Source organism: Protopterus annectens, chromosome 5.part0 (genome assembly GCF_019279795.1).
Source record: "Protopterus annectens isolate FY-2018-M chromosome 5.part0, PAN1.0, whole genome shotgun sequence".
In the NCBI taxonomy this organism is placed as follows: Eukaryota; Metazoa; Chordata; order Ceratodontiformes; family Protopteridae; genus Protopterus; species Protopterus annectens.
This window is the reverse complement of record NC_056735.1, coordinates 1,369,420,436-1,369,437,519: the sequence shown is the minus strand read 5'-3', so window position 1 is coordinate 1,369,437,519 and position 17,084 is coordinate 1,369,420,436. Positions and strand designations below refer to the sequence as shown.

The 17,084-nt window shown below is 46.9% G+C and overlaps 1 protein-coding gene across 1 annotated transcript in view; it reads right to left on the bottom strand.

The window, feature by feature from the left end:
* CCDC83 (coiled-coil domain containing 83) overlaps nucleotides 1-17,084 on the bottom strand; it is a 1,061,671-nt gene that overhangs the window by 990,389 nt on the left and 54,198 nt on the right. The window lies entirely within an intron of this gene.

The window sequence follows — 17,084 nt, the reverse complement described above, 5'->3', positions numbered from 1 at the left end:
CAGATCCCTCTGTAGTCTGGTGAAATGTGTCAGGTAATTCAGAGACCTTAATGTAAAGGCCGCTGAAGAAAGGGTACGCTTGCCGTACCGATCCATGCTCCTAGACTCTTTATTAGGAGGATGGACGGACGTCGAAGCCTCTGCCACATCTTGTTGGGTGGCAGATGCCACCACCATAGCATCTACAGCCACGCCTTTCGATAGAAAGGCCTTGTCCGGGGGAGCCGAGAGGAACTTATTGGGGCGAGCTGGCACCGGTTCCACAGAATCCGGGTGTTCCCACGCCCTTCGAGAGATCAAATCCAGAAGCTCATCGAAGGGCGGAGACACCTAGGAGACGGAGGGCTGAGCCCCGAAGGCCTTGAGGAAAACCGACTCCTCAGCAGAAGGGGGTTTGGACTGCCAGTCGCCTCGTTGCTTGAGGATCTCCAAGATGTCCGCAAAGGAGACATCTTCCGAGGATGACTTTGGGGACCCCTCCACATCATCGAGGTCGGTATCCGAGGTGAGAGACTCATCAGAGGAGTCGACGTGTTTCCTCTTACACTGTTTCTTCCTGGGAGGTTCCTCCGAAAGCGTGTCGGAAGGACCTCCAGGAAGAAGGAACCCCAATGGGGTAACCTCAGGCCCAGGGCTCCGCTGTCGTGAGACAGGGGATTGCAAAGGCGCCAGTCTCCATGCCCAGGGAAGGTGGTGGTGAAATGGTCGAAGTGGCCACAGAGGATTTGGCCAAGGCACTCCTCATGGCATCGAAGGCTGGACCCCCAGAGTCCTGGGATGGTTCAACCCCCGAGACCACAACGGCAGTCGGAACCCCTGCAGCAGACGCACCGAGAGGGAGGCCCGGAACCGAAAGGATCGGGCCCGAAGCGTCCCCGCCGGGGCCGACAGAGGAGGTCCGCGTACCGAACCCCGACCCGAGGGACGGGGTTGAAGTTAGAGTCGGAACCGACCCGATACCCTCCACCGGTTCCACCAACACCGACTCCAACGGTGCCAAGGCTGTTGGAGGAGGAATCAATGTAGCAGGATGGGAGATCGGCTCCAGAACCAACTCGGCTGGAGCCGAGATCAACTTTGCGAAGACTGGAGACTGAAAAAGCCTTTGAAGCACCCTAAGTCCGAATCGGACATCCTCGATGACCGAGAAGAGACCGACCGGGTCCGAGTCGACTTCTCCGCCGGCTCCGAAAGACTGGGGGACCGGCTCCGTAATGGTTCTAGAAGTATCGGCGCCGAGGGAGACTCCACTACAACTGCAATTTCCCTCGGAGCCGATGTGGACTTCGGCACCGAAGGGGAAGAGTCTGAGCGGGCAACCCCCATCGGTTCCGAAGGCAGTGGAGCCGATGAAGGTGACACGCCTCTCGACGCCCGAGCTCTCAACTCCGAAACCAGAGGAGTCGAGGCTGGAGACATCGAGGCAGACCATTCCGCCCTCGGCTCCGAAGTCCGTGGAGCCGACGGAGAAGCCTGCTGAGACTTTTTTGCTGCCGGATCCGACGGGCTGGTCGGAGCCGAAGGCTTTTTCTTCCTCGAAGGTGAAGAAGAAGAGGAAGATAGGGCTTCCTCAAAGGAAGGGGTAATAAGCCCTTTTAAGATCAACTTATGTTTCCTCTCTTGGAGGACGCGAGAGGAAAAAGCGTAGCAAACGCTACAGGACTCCTGAAGATGCTTCGGGCCTAAACAATAAACACATAAGGAATGGTCATCTGTTATAGACATTTTATAATTACATTTAACACACTTATTAAAACCGGATGGTCCATGCTCTTTAGACATGGTTATAAAAACAATAAACACCGACTACCAAAAACAAAGTTAGTACAGACAACCTAGACTCTAACTTAAACGCCTAGGGTAGGGCTAGGCCCCTCTAACTTAAACGGGACCGTTAACTAACAAAAAAAACACAATTTACCACAAGAAAAATATCAAAACCAATCACACAACAACAATAGCTGTTAAAACAGCTTTTGGGTAAGTTTTTACCAAAATTCAGACAGAAAAAATTTCTGACTAAAGATACTTAGCTCAGCCAAGTCCGAGACCACGTCTATGCTGAAAAGCGGCAAACGAGATCTGGGGAAGTGGTAGTGGTGCATCCTGGGATATGAGGTAACTCAGCCAATAAGAGACTGCGTTCTATTGTATAGCGGCCGAGTCGGAGCCGAGGATCGGCTCCGAACCCATCTGTAGAGAATGTAGGCGAGATAGGATCACATTACATCAGCTGTTTCTTAAATTGTCTGATATTGATTGTTTAAACTATGATAGACTAAAGCAATGTTTACTTGAATGCTTTTAAGTTAACACCTGAAGTTTACAGAAAAATGTTTTGTGAGCATAGATGCAAGGCAGATGAAAGTGTGTGTGATTACATTGCTGAGCTAAGCACTTATTTTTATAGGTGGGTGAGTTGGTGTCAGGTCACCCATTTGAAAGGTTGGCAGACCTTTTGGTGAGGGAACAAGCCCTAAGCACTTTACCCGAGGACATGAGAATCTGGTTGGCAGATTGGGAGTACAACTCTGCAGAGGAGCTGGGGATGGATTTCTACTTAGCAAGCAGGACATCACTGCACAGGAAGGGGATACCCAAGTGCTGCACATGGATATAAGGGAACCCATGGTGGGAAGCCTAAACCACCCCAACAGAGTCTACCAGTAACAAGGAAAGCCACTAGCTCAGGTACACTGCCAGGATCAGGAGTTAATGTTTTAAATGTAACCAGTGGGGCCATGTATCATATAGATGTCCACAGAAGCATGGTGGGGAACAAAAAGGTGTGGGAGCCAGCAAGTGGGAATAACAGTATGCCAATGGTAAGTTGCCTGGAGACAATAGGGGTACCAAGCTATTAGCAAAGTTTATATCCAATCTTAGTGAATGGAAAACAGGCTGCTAAGAGAGAGACACAGCCTCCGAAATAACCATTGTGTGGCCTGCAGTGGTTAAAGAGGAGCAGTACTTGCTCGGGCAGTCCACTGCAGTCAGAGTTTTAGGAAGGACCTCATTGCAAATGCCTTTGGCTAGAGTTCACCTTGAATGGGAGGGTGGAAGAGGAAGTAAGCAAGTAGGTGTGTTTGGGGATATCCATGCATGATAGGGAATGATTTTGATAATGCAGTACCTTCTGTGCATGCAGTTACACACAGTCAGGCTTGGAGACAAGCATGTGGGGCTGGCAGCCTTGGGAGACCCAGACAGACAGACCCCACACCTGAAGCCAAGACTGGTGAGGTGGCTGTGTCAAGGAGAGAGCTACCATGTAGCAGTGAGCCTGAAGGTGAGCCACAGCTGCTGGTAGGTACAGATGTTCCCTGGGGCAGAGTGACTGCAAGGGCAGAGGTGAATGATAGTACCCAGGCTGACAGTGACGCCCCCCTGTCAGAGGATACCAGACTTCCTGTGGAAGGGGAGCTGGTTACAAAGAGTTGAGAAAGGCTTAGCTCTCAGACACAACACTAAGAAGCTTGAGGTAGCTAGGGAAGTGCCTGATTCTCAAGGAAAAGGGGAATCTATATACTGGAACAATGGGGTACTGTATAGAGAGTGGACCCCTGAGGGAGGACTAGAGGGTGAGGTAATACTGCAGTTGGTAGTGGCCAGAGCCTACCATCTGGCACTTCTAGCCACAGCCCATGACATTTCTTTTGCAGGTCATATGGGCATAAAGCATACCAAGAGATGTATTATGCAGAACCTTTACTGGCCTGGGATTTCAAGGGATGTAACAGGGTACTGCAAGACCTGTGAGTAGTGCCAAAAAGGAGGCAAGGCAGGAGACAAGGTCTTGGCTCCTTTAATGCCTTTGTCTGTGATTAAGGAGCCATTTCAGAGGGTAGCTATGGATATTGCGGAGCCTCTGAATACCCCAAGCTTCACAGGGGAGAAGTATTTTCTGGTGGTAGTAGATTATGCTACTAGATACCCTGAGACGGTGGCTCTGTCCTCAATTGAGACAATGAAGGTGGCAAATGCTTTGGTAGAGATTTACAGCAGGGTAAGTTTCCCAAGAGAAATATTGACTGAGAGGTGCCAATTTTATGTCAGACCTGCTGGCTTGTCTGTGGAAGTGCTGTGGGTTGAAGCACCTAGAGACCACCCCCTATCATCCCCAGACTAATGGTCTTGTGGAGAGGTTAAACTCTATCCTAAAGACCATGCTACAGGCATCTGCAGATCAGTTTAAGAGAGAGTGGGACAAATATCTGACCCATCTGCTGTTTGCATTCAAGAGAGGTACTCCAGGAATCCACAGGGTTTTCCACCCTTTGAGTTGCTGTGTGGGGATAGGGTGAGGGGCCTTTATATTTGATTCATGATGAGTGGGAGAGTGAGTGTGAATCCCACAAGAAGTCTGTTGTGCCTTATGTCCTAAACCTCAGAACAAGGCTTATGGAGCTCATGGGCTTGGCACAGAAAAACCTGGCAAGGAGCCCAACAGCAGAAAAAGGTCTGGTATGACAGGAATGCTTGAGCCCGAGTATGCTGTGGGACAGGAGGGCATGGTTCTCATTCCTGCCAGACACAATAAGCTGCATGCAGCTTTGTACTGACCCTTCAAAAGGTCAGTGATGTTAACTGCATGGTAGAACTGCTGGACAGAAGGTAGGGGCACAAATTGTACCAGGTTAACATGATAAAAACCTACTATGATAGGGAGGCCCTGGGACTGAGTATTTGCACTGGCTGGCAGGAGGAGTCTGAGGGGATCTGGTGACAGATCACCTCAGTGAGGCTTGGTCTGACACCTCAGTGGAAGGGGAAGCAATGTCCCAGCGGCTATGCCTTATCCAGGTTCAAGAAATCCGAGCAGTGTTACAGAAGTCTGGGGGCATGTTAACTGGGAAACCTGGGTGTACCCACCTAGTGCAGCACCATGTGGATACAAGACCCCAAAGGCCTATCAAGCAGGCCCATTACAGGGTGCTTGAGCGAGTCAGACAGACTCTGAGGGAGGAGACAGAGGAAATGTTGGAACTGGGGGCAATCCAGGAGTCCAGCAGTCCCTGGGTCTCCCCAGTGGTGCTGGTCCCAAAGAAAGATGGCAGCACCAGGTTCTGTGAAGACTACAAAAAACTAAACAGTCACAGACTCACATGCTTACCCCATGCCTAGGACAGACGACGCCTTGAAGAAGCTGGTGATGCTTAGCATCTGACCACTATTGATCTGACCAAGAGCTATTGGCAGGTGCCCTTGACTCCCACCGCTAGAGGGAGAGAGACAGCAGCCTTTGTCACTCCTTTTTTTATTATATGTGTTCACAAAGATATCCTTTGGGATGAAAAATGCCCCAGCGACTTTCCAGAGGCTGGTACATCATATCCTAGCAGGAGCAGGAGACTATGCCCTTGCTTACCTGGATGATATTGTCATCTAAAGTTATTCCTGGCATGAGCATATTTAACATGTCAGGGAGGTCCTGGGCAGACGGCAAAGGGTAGGGTTGACCATGAAGCCTAGTAAGTGTCAGGTGGGTATGGCAGAGATCTCCTACCTGGGACAGAGTTGGGAGTACTAAGATCAGGCCAGAACCTGTCAAAGTGGAAGCTATTCAAGTGTGGCCTGCCCCTGTTACCAAAAAGAACGAGAGGTTCTTGGGGAGAGTGGGGTACTAGTAAAATGTGTTCCCAATTACAGTACAATAGCTGCTCCCCTCACAGACCTGATGAGGAAAAACAGGCTAGACAAGGTAGTGTGGACCCCAGCCTGTTAGCAGGCATTCCAAAAGCTTTAAGGGGCATTGAGAAGACCCCCTGTATTAGCCAGTCCAGATTACAGCAACAAATTTGTTGTGCTGGTGGATGCTTTGAACCATGGGTGGGGGCTGTACTCAGCCAGGATTCCTTACAGGGAGAAGAGCACCCAGTGTATATGTCAGCTGTAGACTCCAACCTAGGGAGAAATGTTATGCAGCAGTAGAAAAAGAATGTCTAGCCATAGTATGGGCACTGCAGAAACTTCAACCCTGTCTGTATGGAAGGAAATTCACTGTAGTTACAGACCACAATCCCTTAACATGGCTACATCAAGCCAGCCAGCAAAATGCCAAGTTATTAAGATGGAGCCTAGGGTTGTAGGCATATGATATGACAGTTCAGCACCATAGTGGGGTCAGCAATGCTAATGCAGATGGGTTCTCAAGACAGGGTATGGATTAATGTATTCCCAGACAGGCTCATTCCTCTCAAGCAAAGTTTCTCCAGGGTCACTTCAGAAACTAGCTTGAGTCTTCAAAGGGGGGAGAGATGTGACAATGTGAGGTACTGTCAGCTATGTCAGGAGACATAGGGCAGTGGATGTGTAACATATGCCAGCACAGCTAGCTGGAATTTAAAGAATATGCCATTTGTATATCAAACTCATTTGTACAGATGCCTGTGTTGAAAGATGTATTTGTAAAGCTGCTTGTGTTAAAAATGTACCAACAGTGGGTCCTAACTGTATTGTAACTGATTAAATGTATACGTTTTAACAGAGGACACTGGAAGAGAAGAGGTTAATCTCAGTCCAAATAACTTTGAAAAACAGTAAGAAATTACATTATTTAATTTAGATCATAAGATTGTATTTTACAATTCTGACTGCAACCACCAGACATGAAACGTCTGTGCCAGATAATGGTTTATTAGCTCCTGTAAGAAGAGTGAAGTGTTTTATGGTTTTAAAGCCTCCAGATGCTATAACACATCTCAGCAAAGCTCTATCTGTGTATATGGTAACACACGTGCTAAATACTGGTTCATTTTCTAGCAATCGGGGTAGTATGGGAACCAGAAGTCAGATAACCAGATGTATGTGATATCATTCTGTAATCTAGGATAAAAAATTATGTTTTAATACTAGATGAAAGTCTCATGGCACTCTGTTTTTAGAACCCAACACAGAAGGATCTCTCGCCCACTTCATCTTGTCTTGCTCTAGTAAGTGACCAAGGAATAGTAATTCTTTAGATCAAGTCAAGAAAATATAATGAGATTATTTAAATACTGTTTTCTGTATCTGTGTGAATCTATTTGTCTGTGTTATTTTAATATTTTCTGTGTCTGAAACTCTGGTGTTTATTGTAAATAGATATTTTGTATTTTCACATTCTTTTATTATTTATTATTAAATATATTTAAATGTTTTATTGTGGCTGGTCCTTTAGTGAAAATGTTAACCTTTGAGAATACACACAGCAGTGACTCTGTGGCCACTCCTGAAAGCCTTTCTGCATTGGTTAAAACACTAAAATTTCTACTAATATTAATTTCACTCAGTATAATTGGGTACCTTTGGAAGAGCCTTAGAGTAGCTGGTTTTGGAGTGTCTGGTGGCAGTAACTACATTATAGTCTGGGCAGAAGGCGACAGAGCTAGTAAATCTGTGCCAGCCTTTCCCAGGTCTGTGTGTGTGTGTGTGTGTGTGTGTGTGTGTGTGTGTGTGTGTGTGTGTGTGCGCGCGCGTGTGTGTGTGTGTGTAAAAATGAGAAGTTATGTACCTACCATAACGTTCCATGTTAGTTGTCTTCTTCTCGCCTTCTTTCTTGCTGGATGGGTTCGGAGTCGATCCTCGGCTCCGACTCGGCTTATACCAAAGCTTGAGAGCTATTTTTACCGGCTCGATGTAACCCTGTATCCCACAACGCTAGGCGCTAACTACCCAGATCTTGTTTGATAGCTAACACTATAGCAGTTCTGCCCCCAGAACAAAGGAGAGGATGGCATACCCATATAGATAGCCATCCCAAGAAAAAGATAACCACTGGAGACCATACTGGGCAAAAAGGGAAGGCTCCATACGATCCTATCGGTCTGTCTAGGCTAGGGGGTTTGAGGGCAGTACGCAAGAAAGAAGGCGAGAAGATGACAATTAACATGGAACGTTATGGTAGGTACATAACTTCTCAATGTTAAGTTGTCAATCTCGCCTTCATTCTTGCTGGATGGGACCGCATCCCTAGCACCTCGACCCTGGGTGGCTCATCGGAACAGACTCTTGAGGACGGTGGAACCAAAGTTAGCTCGGCTTCTGGAGGCCATGTCCAATTTGTAATGAGAAATAAAGGTATGGGGAGAGGCCCATGTGGCTGCCGCACAAATTGAATCTAAAGGCAACTTGTCCTGAAAGGCTATAGACGTAGCTAAGGCTCTAGTTGAATGGGCTCTAGGTCTTGAAGGAAGCTTTTGACGCCTCAGTCCATAGATGAAATTGATGACAGAGGCCAACCATCTGCAAAGGGTTACTTTGGAAACTGGAAGGCCTTTCTTCCCTTCAGCATAAGATAGGAAGAGCTGCTCAGATTTCCTAATTTGCTTGGTTCTATCCAGGTAGTAACGGAGTTGGCGATGAACATCCAAGAAATGCAACTTTTGTTCCGCTCTGTTAGAGTAATTAGGGAAGAAAACTGGGAGATCGATAGTCTGGTTTAGATTTGCCTCAGAAGATAACTTGGGTAAAAAGGAGGGGTTAATTCTGAGGGACACTCTATCTTTATGGAAAACCAGATAAGGAGGACGAACGTAAAGGGCGTGAAGTTCTGAGACTCTCCTCGCAGAGGTTATGGCCACTAGAAACAAAGTTTTCCATGAGAGTAACTTCAAGGAACAGGAAGCCGCAGGTTCAAAGGGAGGGAGAATCAAGGAGGTTAAAACTAGATTCAAATCCCACTGCGGTGTGGGATGTCTAACCGGGGGCTTAAGTAAAAAGATACCTTTAAGGAATGCTTTACAAAGTTTATGAGACATAATGGAGGAGTCTGACAAGCCAACATGAAAATTTGAAATGGCCGCTAACTGGACTCTGATAGTGGAGGAGAAGATCCTGAATGAAAGAGTTCGGCCAAAAAATCTAAGACCGATTGGATAGGAGCCAAAAATGGGTCAATGTTCCTAGATTTTGCCTAGAAGGAAAAACGTTTCCATTTGCTGGCATAAATCCTCCTGGCAGAAGATTTGTGAGAAGCTAAAATGATGTCACGTACCGAATGGGAGATAAAGGGAAGCCTGGCTAAGGTTGGAAGTGGAGCAACCAAGCTCTGAGGTTGAGAGAGCAGAGGGATTGGTGCAGCTTGCCCGACTGATGGGTCAAGAGATCTGGAACTGGGTCCAGATGACAGGGCTGCTCCAAGAGGTAACGATGCAGGAACGGAAACCATATTTGTCGAGGCCAGTACGGGGCAATGAAGATCATTGTGGATCTCAAGGCGGTAGCTTTCTGAATCAACTGAGTGATTAATGGAAAAGGGGGAAAGGCGTACAGGAGACCCCGGGGCCAATCGTGGACTACAGCATCTCTGGGGGGGTGGCCGGGAAGAGAGTGAAAAATTCATGGCATTTGCTGTTCTGGGGTGTAGCGAAAAGATCGCAGCAAAGCTGACCCCATTTTCTGAAAATTTCTTCCACTACTGACTGCTTGAGAGACCACTCGTGCAGCATGAGAATGGCTCTGCTCAGCCTGTCCGCTATGACGTTGGACTTCCCGGGGATATGCGTTGCTATCAGAAACCGCTGAGAGGAGATCACCCACTGCCAAAGTCTGAGTGCTTCTCAACATAAGGGATAGGACTTGGTTCCGCCGTGCTTGTTGATGTACCACACTACGGACATATTGTCCGTCTGAACTGCAATCATCCCGATGGGAAGAGAGTCCTGAAGGGCTTGCAACGCTAAAAGAACTGCTCTCATCTCTAGGACACTGATGTGCAGGTGGCACTCGAAAAGTTGCCAAGTGCCCTGGACCGTCCTGCCCTGAAAATGCCCCCCCCACCCGATCAGGGAGGCATCCGTTGTCACTGTAGCAACCGGGGGGGGGGAAACAAAGGGTCTGCCCTGAGTCACTTGAAGGGAGACCATCCACCAAGACAGGTGTTTTTTGCATAACTGGGTTATCAAAATGTAGTGTGACATCGGGAGCTGCTGGAAGGACCACTGAGAGAAGAGCATCCACTGCAGGAGTCACATGTGGAAGCGAGCTAAGGGAAGTAGAATGGCCGCCATGAGACCTAGAGTCTTCAGTACAAACTTGGCCTGAATTTTGTTGTTCTGAAGCAGGATATGAACATGTTCGTGAATATCTGAGATTCTTTGTGCCGTCAGTTTTGCAGAGAGTTCGACTGTGTCTAATATGGCGCCTATGAAGGTAATAGACTGACAAGGTGACAAAGCAGACTTTTCGAAGTTTATGGAGATACCTAGCTCTTCGCAAATCTGAATGGTGTAATCTCTGGATTGAATAAGTTGACGCCTGGTGGTGGCTGTAAGGAGCCAGTCGTCTAGATTTGGAAACACCTGGAATCCTTGATGCCTCAGATGAGCCGTAACCACTGCCATGCATTTGGTGAACACACGGGGGGCTGTAGTGAGACCAAAGGGCAGGGCCCTGAATTGGTAGTGACTGGCTCCCAGCCGGAAGCGGAGAAACCTCCTGGAGCGCCTGTGCATTTTGATGTGGTAGTACGCATCCTGAAGGTCTATAGAGCACATCCAATGGTCCTGACCCAAAAAGGGTAGAATGGACTGTAGCATGACCATCCGAAACTTCGTTCTTTGAACAGACTTGTTCAGTCTGCTGAGATCCAAAATTGGTCTCCAGTCCCCTATCTTTTTTGGTACCAAAAAGAACTTGGAGTAGATTCCGGATCCTTGCTGGTCTGCTGGGACTGGTTGGATGGCCCTTTGTCTTAGCAGTTTTGAGATTTCTAATACTGCTTGTTCCCTTAGACCGGGTGGAACATCTGGAAGGGGCCTGTTTGGCTGTTTTGGGGTGTGGACAAAGGAAATTTTGTAACCCTCGGATATGAGCGACCGTACCCATGTGTCTTCTGTAAGGGAAAGCCAGGCTTTTGGGTACAGTGATAATCTTCCCCCGACTGCCTCTGAAGGTGGACAGTCGGGCAGCTTCTCAGGGATGCTGGAAGGGTTGGACAGAGACAGCTTCCCTGCTACCCTGATTCTGCGGACCCCCACTGCCCCTGGGGCGGCATCTATTATTGTCCCCCCCCCGCCTCTAGAGGGGAACTCGCCTCGTGCGTCCGGCGCGACTCCCTGTGGTTTGCGGAACCACATTTTTCCACCCTTCTGACCTTTGGGGTATGGTCTGGATGGGGTGGAAAAACGGACTCCTACGGCAGAGAGAGTCTTGCCATCTTGTTCGCATCTGGTCAAAGTATTCTTCACCTGAGGTCCAAACAACACCGAACCATCAAAGGGAGAGTTGGTGAAGGACACCTTAAAGGGGTCAGCAAAGTTACAAAGCCGCATCTAGGCATGTCATCTTAAGGCCACACCTGTGCCTGTAGCCCTACTTGCCCCATCGGCCGCATAAGAAATAAGCCGCATGGAGGAGTTAACAATCGAGTTTAGGGTTGCCAGCTGAGAGTTGATTTTGTCCTGAGACCCCCCAGCTGTTGGATCCTGTAGAGTATCACCCATTTATTTGAGCAAGTCTCTTTGAAGATGGGTGAAATGACATAAGTAATTCAGCGACCGCATGGTAAAGGTCACTGAAGAAAACATCCGCTTGCCGTACCTATCCATGGTCCTAGATTCCTTATTAGGAGGATGGATAGGTACTGAAGGATCAGCCAGTTCCTTCTTAGTGGCTGCTGCCACCACCATGGCATCAACAGGGACACCCTTGGTCAAAAACTGTTTATCAGAAGGGGCTGTGATAAATTTTGAAGGCCTCCGCGGGGTAGGTTCCATCGAGTCAGGGACCGTCCATGCCTTCCTGGCCACCACTTCCATAAAGGGGTCAAAGGGCGGAGACACCCAGGAGGTGGAAGGGCGAGAACCAAACGCCTCTAGGTAGACCGACTCGTCCTCGGAAGGATTGAGGGTAGACCAGTTCCCCCTCTGCTTGAGGATCTCAAGGATGTCAGAGAAGGAGACATCCTCAGAGGGGGATCGTGGGGACCTTTCCAACTCATCCAAGTCGGTATCAGATGTGACGGACTCAGGGGAGTCCAGATGCTTCCTCCTACATTTCCTCTTCCGAGGGGGCTCCCATGACGGATCAGGGGAGGCCTCAGAAGAGAAGGATGCTCCCAATGGGGGCCCCTGAGGCGTAGGATCTCTGAGGTCAGGGTCAAGAGGATGGGTAGAGACCGTAGCAGGCACTACAGTGGGAGGAGCTGAGGGAGCTGACCGAGGAGCAGGCACAGGGGCCAGCACACTCCTCATGACCTCGAAAGCACCCCTATCAGGCAGGGAAGAAGGCCCCCGCTCTGAAGAGATAAGGATCCCTCCTGGCACCGAGAGGGATGGCTCCGAGGCCGATGTCGGAGCAGAATTCACCTGCGCCGAGGCTCCGAGAGGAAGAACGGGGTTGGACAAGGGTCCGATGCTACTCGCCCCCTCAGAACCGACGAGGGAGTCACGGCATCCGGATCCCTCCACGGACGGCACCATAGAAGAAATCGTAGCAGATGACGGAGCCGTAATGGGTGGTATCGGCTCAGACGTGTCGACGGTCCCGGCACCCACAAACTCCGGCTCCGAACTCAGGGGAAGAGTCGGAGGAGGAATCGAGGATGGAATGGGGATAGCCACTGTCTGTTGAGAAGGGCTATGAAGCATCTGGGCCAGTGCCTGCGACTTAAGGAGTCTGCTAACCACCCTCTCAAGGTCATGGTCCGAAAGCCTGGAAGACTGAGAGGAATGGGACCGGTGACTGCACTCCGAAAGCAAAGGAGATCTCGGAGCCGAATGGACTGACTCCAAAGAGGGGGACCTGGAGCGCTTACGAGTCAAAGTTGGTTCCGACAAAACTATCGGAGCCGACTGAGTTTTTGAAGCGTTGGCTCCAGCCGGAGCCGATGCCGAAGCAGAAGTAGCACCACTGGTCGGAGGCTCTAAACTCGGAGCCGATGATTTAGTGGGCTTAGAAGGCTTGCCCGACGAGGACTTGGCCAGGGAGCCTTCATGCTTCAATAAGCCTCTCAAAATCAACTTGTTTCTGCGTTCCTGCAGGACTCTTGGACTGAATGCATGGCAGATGGAACAAGAGTCCTGCAGGTGCAGAGGGCCTAGGCAATAAACGCAAGAAGTGTGATCGTCTGTCAGAGACATTTTCTGATAGCACGAGTCACACTTCTTGAAGCCTGAGACCTTGGAGTCCTTAGACATAATGTGGTAGAACACACCCAAACACACACACACACACACACACACACACACACACACACACACACACACACACACACACACACACACACCACAGTAAAGAAAAACCTAGTCCAGTCACTTCACCACACCAAAGACTAAGACTAAAAATACTAACTTTAACACAATGACTAAGAACTAACTTGGCCCGAAGGCCTAGCTATATAAGGGGAAGGAAGGACCGAGGGGATAGAAAATAGACCCAAAAGGGGACTATATAACGTGGGTTACTCTAAGAGAGTAAAAAGGGGAATTAATGAACACTAACCCTGAAAATAAAAGGGAAAAACCTTACCCAAAAAGCTGTTTTTTGAAAAATTTACCAGAGAGCTGGCAAAAACGCAACCTCGCAGCTAAGCGGCAAACGAGATCTGGGTAGTTAGCACCTAGCATTGTGGGATACAGGGTTACCTCGAGCCAGTAAAACAGCTCTCAAGCTTTGGTATAAGCCGAGTCGGAGACGAGGATCGGCTCCGAACCCATCCAGCAAGAATGAAGGCGAGACTGACAACATAACATTCAAATTTCAAAGAGTATGTGTGTCAGCTCTTTGGAGCAGGGACACAAAACACTAGTTTCACACAGAGGGTGCTGGAGGACTTGGACACTCAGCTGAATACCCAACTCCATATGTGTGCCAGTGGGGAGTCTTGCTAGGGACCTGGAGGGAGACACAGAAAGAAATTCAGACCCCGTAATGAGTGCATTCCCTTTGTGCTCCTAAGGGAAACCGTGCTTGAGGCAGAGATCTGCATCTGGAAATACTGTATCTACTTTTGTTACAATTGAACGTCTCTCTCCAGTGTCAGTGGTGAGGATTCAGGCTCCTTGATTACTGGCCCAGAGAGGAGACATCACCATTTAAATGTGGAAGATTTTTTCCCCAAAAGGTAACTTATCTTTCCAACAACGGAACAGCACAAGCTGTCCTCAGAAGCCCACAGAGCAGTATTCTCTACAGAGGCAGGAAAGCTCTGAAGGGCTTGACACTCACAGTTGTCTTTTTAGGTAGCTCAGATCAAGCTGTCTAATGGTTTGAATGCAATGAAGGTGCCCTGAAGCTTTGGAAGCTGGTCACCTGTTACATCCTTGGCAGGCTATAACCCAAATAGTTAGGCAATTACTGGGAGCTAGACATTTTGTGAATATGATTGGAGCTGTGGAAAGCCCAAAGGAAAAAGAAGACAGTTGAAACGAAACCAAATACAGAAAAGTTTAAACGGGGTATGAAATTTCTGTGAATATGTATAGGAATGCTTCAGATTTAGAGTAACCACAATCAATGTGGTGAGCAATGAAGGGAAAAAAAAGAGACTGAAGGATGAGTGTTTTGAATTTTGGAACTTTTATGAATGGAATGAGAAGAGACACATCCAGCATCAGTCTCCAAGTTCTGTCTTTCTTGGATATTAGAAATACTCTGGAATACAATCCTTTTCTTAGGATTTTGTAACTGGTTTTATAATGTCTTGGTAAAGCATCTGAGAAGGAAGGAGAGGAAACAGATGAGTCTGATTTTATGGAGGAGCAAATCACAGGTTTGGAGGGAAGGAGTTGCAGTGCCACTGCCACCTGTATCTGTTCTGAATTGTTTTCAGTATCCAGGAATAATATGATGTGATTTATTTACAAAGAGGGAAGGGGACAGAACAATTGTTTACTAGACTGAGTGAATGGCCAGGGTTGGGCAGAGAGATGATACAAGTAGATAGTATTGCATTTTTCTTTGAATCCCCTTGCCACTTTCTTGTAGTGGTGTTTACTGCATTTTTTTTTGCTGGTATTGTTTGAAGACTTTCCTGAAAAAAAAGGCCCAGGACTTTTTGTGCTTTGGAATGGTAATTGAATAATCTTGACTCTTTGAATAAGCTTACTTACTTTTTTTTCAAATCCTTTTAAGGCCTTGGCTGAGGAAACACCAAACAAAACATATTTGTCAAAGGAAGCATTAAGTATCTGGACCTTTACATCTTCAGGTGGATTATAATCTAAACTAAGCTTTTCCATGCATCACAGAACCTAACACAGTTGTCTGTAAAACTGCATCAGCTGCATTTTATAAACATTTTACTGTATGTTCGGTTCCTTGAGACACTTAAGAAATCATGTTAAGAAGAGAGGATTTTCCTTCAGAAGAAGATAAATTAGAAATAGTCTTACTAATCTCTGTAAGGGTTGCAAGCACATATTTGTTCATATGAGCCAAGACAACTAATTGTTCTAAATGCTCATGCAGAAGTGTAGACTTTCTCCTCAAATCTCTCCAAACTCCTTCCATCCTTATCAGATGGGATAGGATTAAAAGTAGTTAACTATTAGACACGGGAATCCTTGGTCAAGGAACAATGGCTGGATCTACCACAGAACTACAAAAGGAAAAAAAAAACTTGCTGGTTTGAGGAACTTTGAAAAGCATTATCAGTTTTATTTATTTTATTTTGGATGCAGAAGGCTGACTGTCTGGAGAAGCATATACAGAGCTGTGCTCCACAGAAACCAAGCCCTGGAAGAACATAAGGTGATGAGTGAAGTAGGCTGGGAAGACAAAAACTTCAACAACTCTTGCTCCAACAAGAAGCTTCTTCTTTTCCTCCCTAGACTGAAATTAGTCGGTTATAATAAGGACTAGAATGCAGGCCTGAGGGACCTGAATGGGGAGAAGAAGAAAAAGATAAAAGTCTAGGGATATTGGTTGGACACAATATTTTCTAATACTGCTTGATTTGGTTCCTCCAGGCATCTCTTTTCTTTATGCTTCTCTATTCTCTCTCTATTCTGTCTTTGTCTTTTTCTTCGGGGTGGACTGCCCTTCAGCAAATCCTTTAATATGAGTCTGTTGCAGTGATCCAAAATAATCCTGGAACTGAAATTCTTGCAAATAGAGCAGTCTGAATCAAGATGACTGACCACAAAACATGATACAAAGTTTCTGCACGGTAGTATCTTGTGTCAACATTGGCAGCATAACAGAAGCCAGAGGCCTTGTCCATAGTGAAATATCAAAATGCTGTAAAAGTAACTACAAAAAGGCACTACACTTATTTTCTATTAAGAAAAGCAACAAGAAAAGAAGCACACTTATTTTTAGACAATGGCAGTCAGGGGAATAGCAAATGAAAACGTTTGAACAGAAAAGTTCAGTAAATACATAAACTGCAGAAAATGCATATCCTATGAAATTAAGAAGCAGCAATAGGAAAATTCTTGAACTTATCTGACAATAATGACATAAAAAGCCAATAATGACATAAAAAGCCTAAGTTAATAAGCACGCTACTGTCAGATTCTACTGAATCACTGATAGCAGCAGTAACATATGGAGAAGCTAGCTAGGAGCAGGGGATTATGGGTAAGGGGAATAACTCAAGCTAGTAAAAATATTCATAGCTGCCATGCACGAGGTACCTTCAGCGACCAGTCCATCCATTTACAATGTACACACAGGACCAAGTTAAACATACTTCTTTTCATGGTACATTTACTGTCCACACATTCCATTCTTTGTCACAAAGGGATCTAAGCAGTATCTGTAGGTCACTGTGCACAACTACTGATTGGCAAGAATGTACACTTTTGTACTGGTAGATAAGATGGCAGAGGACAATGTTTCCAGAGCTGTAATTCAGTTTCCTTACCAACCCTAAGATATGAAGTTGCCATAAAAGTCATTCATAAGGAAAGAGAAAAATCACAGTCACATTTCTTTCAAGTATATGATCAGTGGATTTACCTTATGAGAAAGGACATAGCAATTTATACTGGTCTTCAATCTACAACTGAAATAAGTGGTTATTTCTTAATGCAGTCTCGGAAGGCTGAGAGTTGTCACTACAGTGGAAAATGCAACAGTCATATACTAAATAGCACTTACAAACCTATCAAAAATGAACAAATATTAAAGGGTAAAATATAGCGTTAAGTTAAGGGATG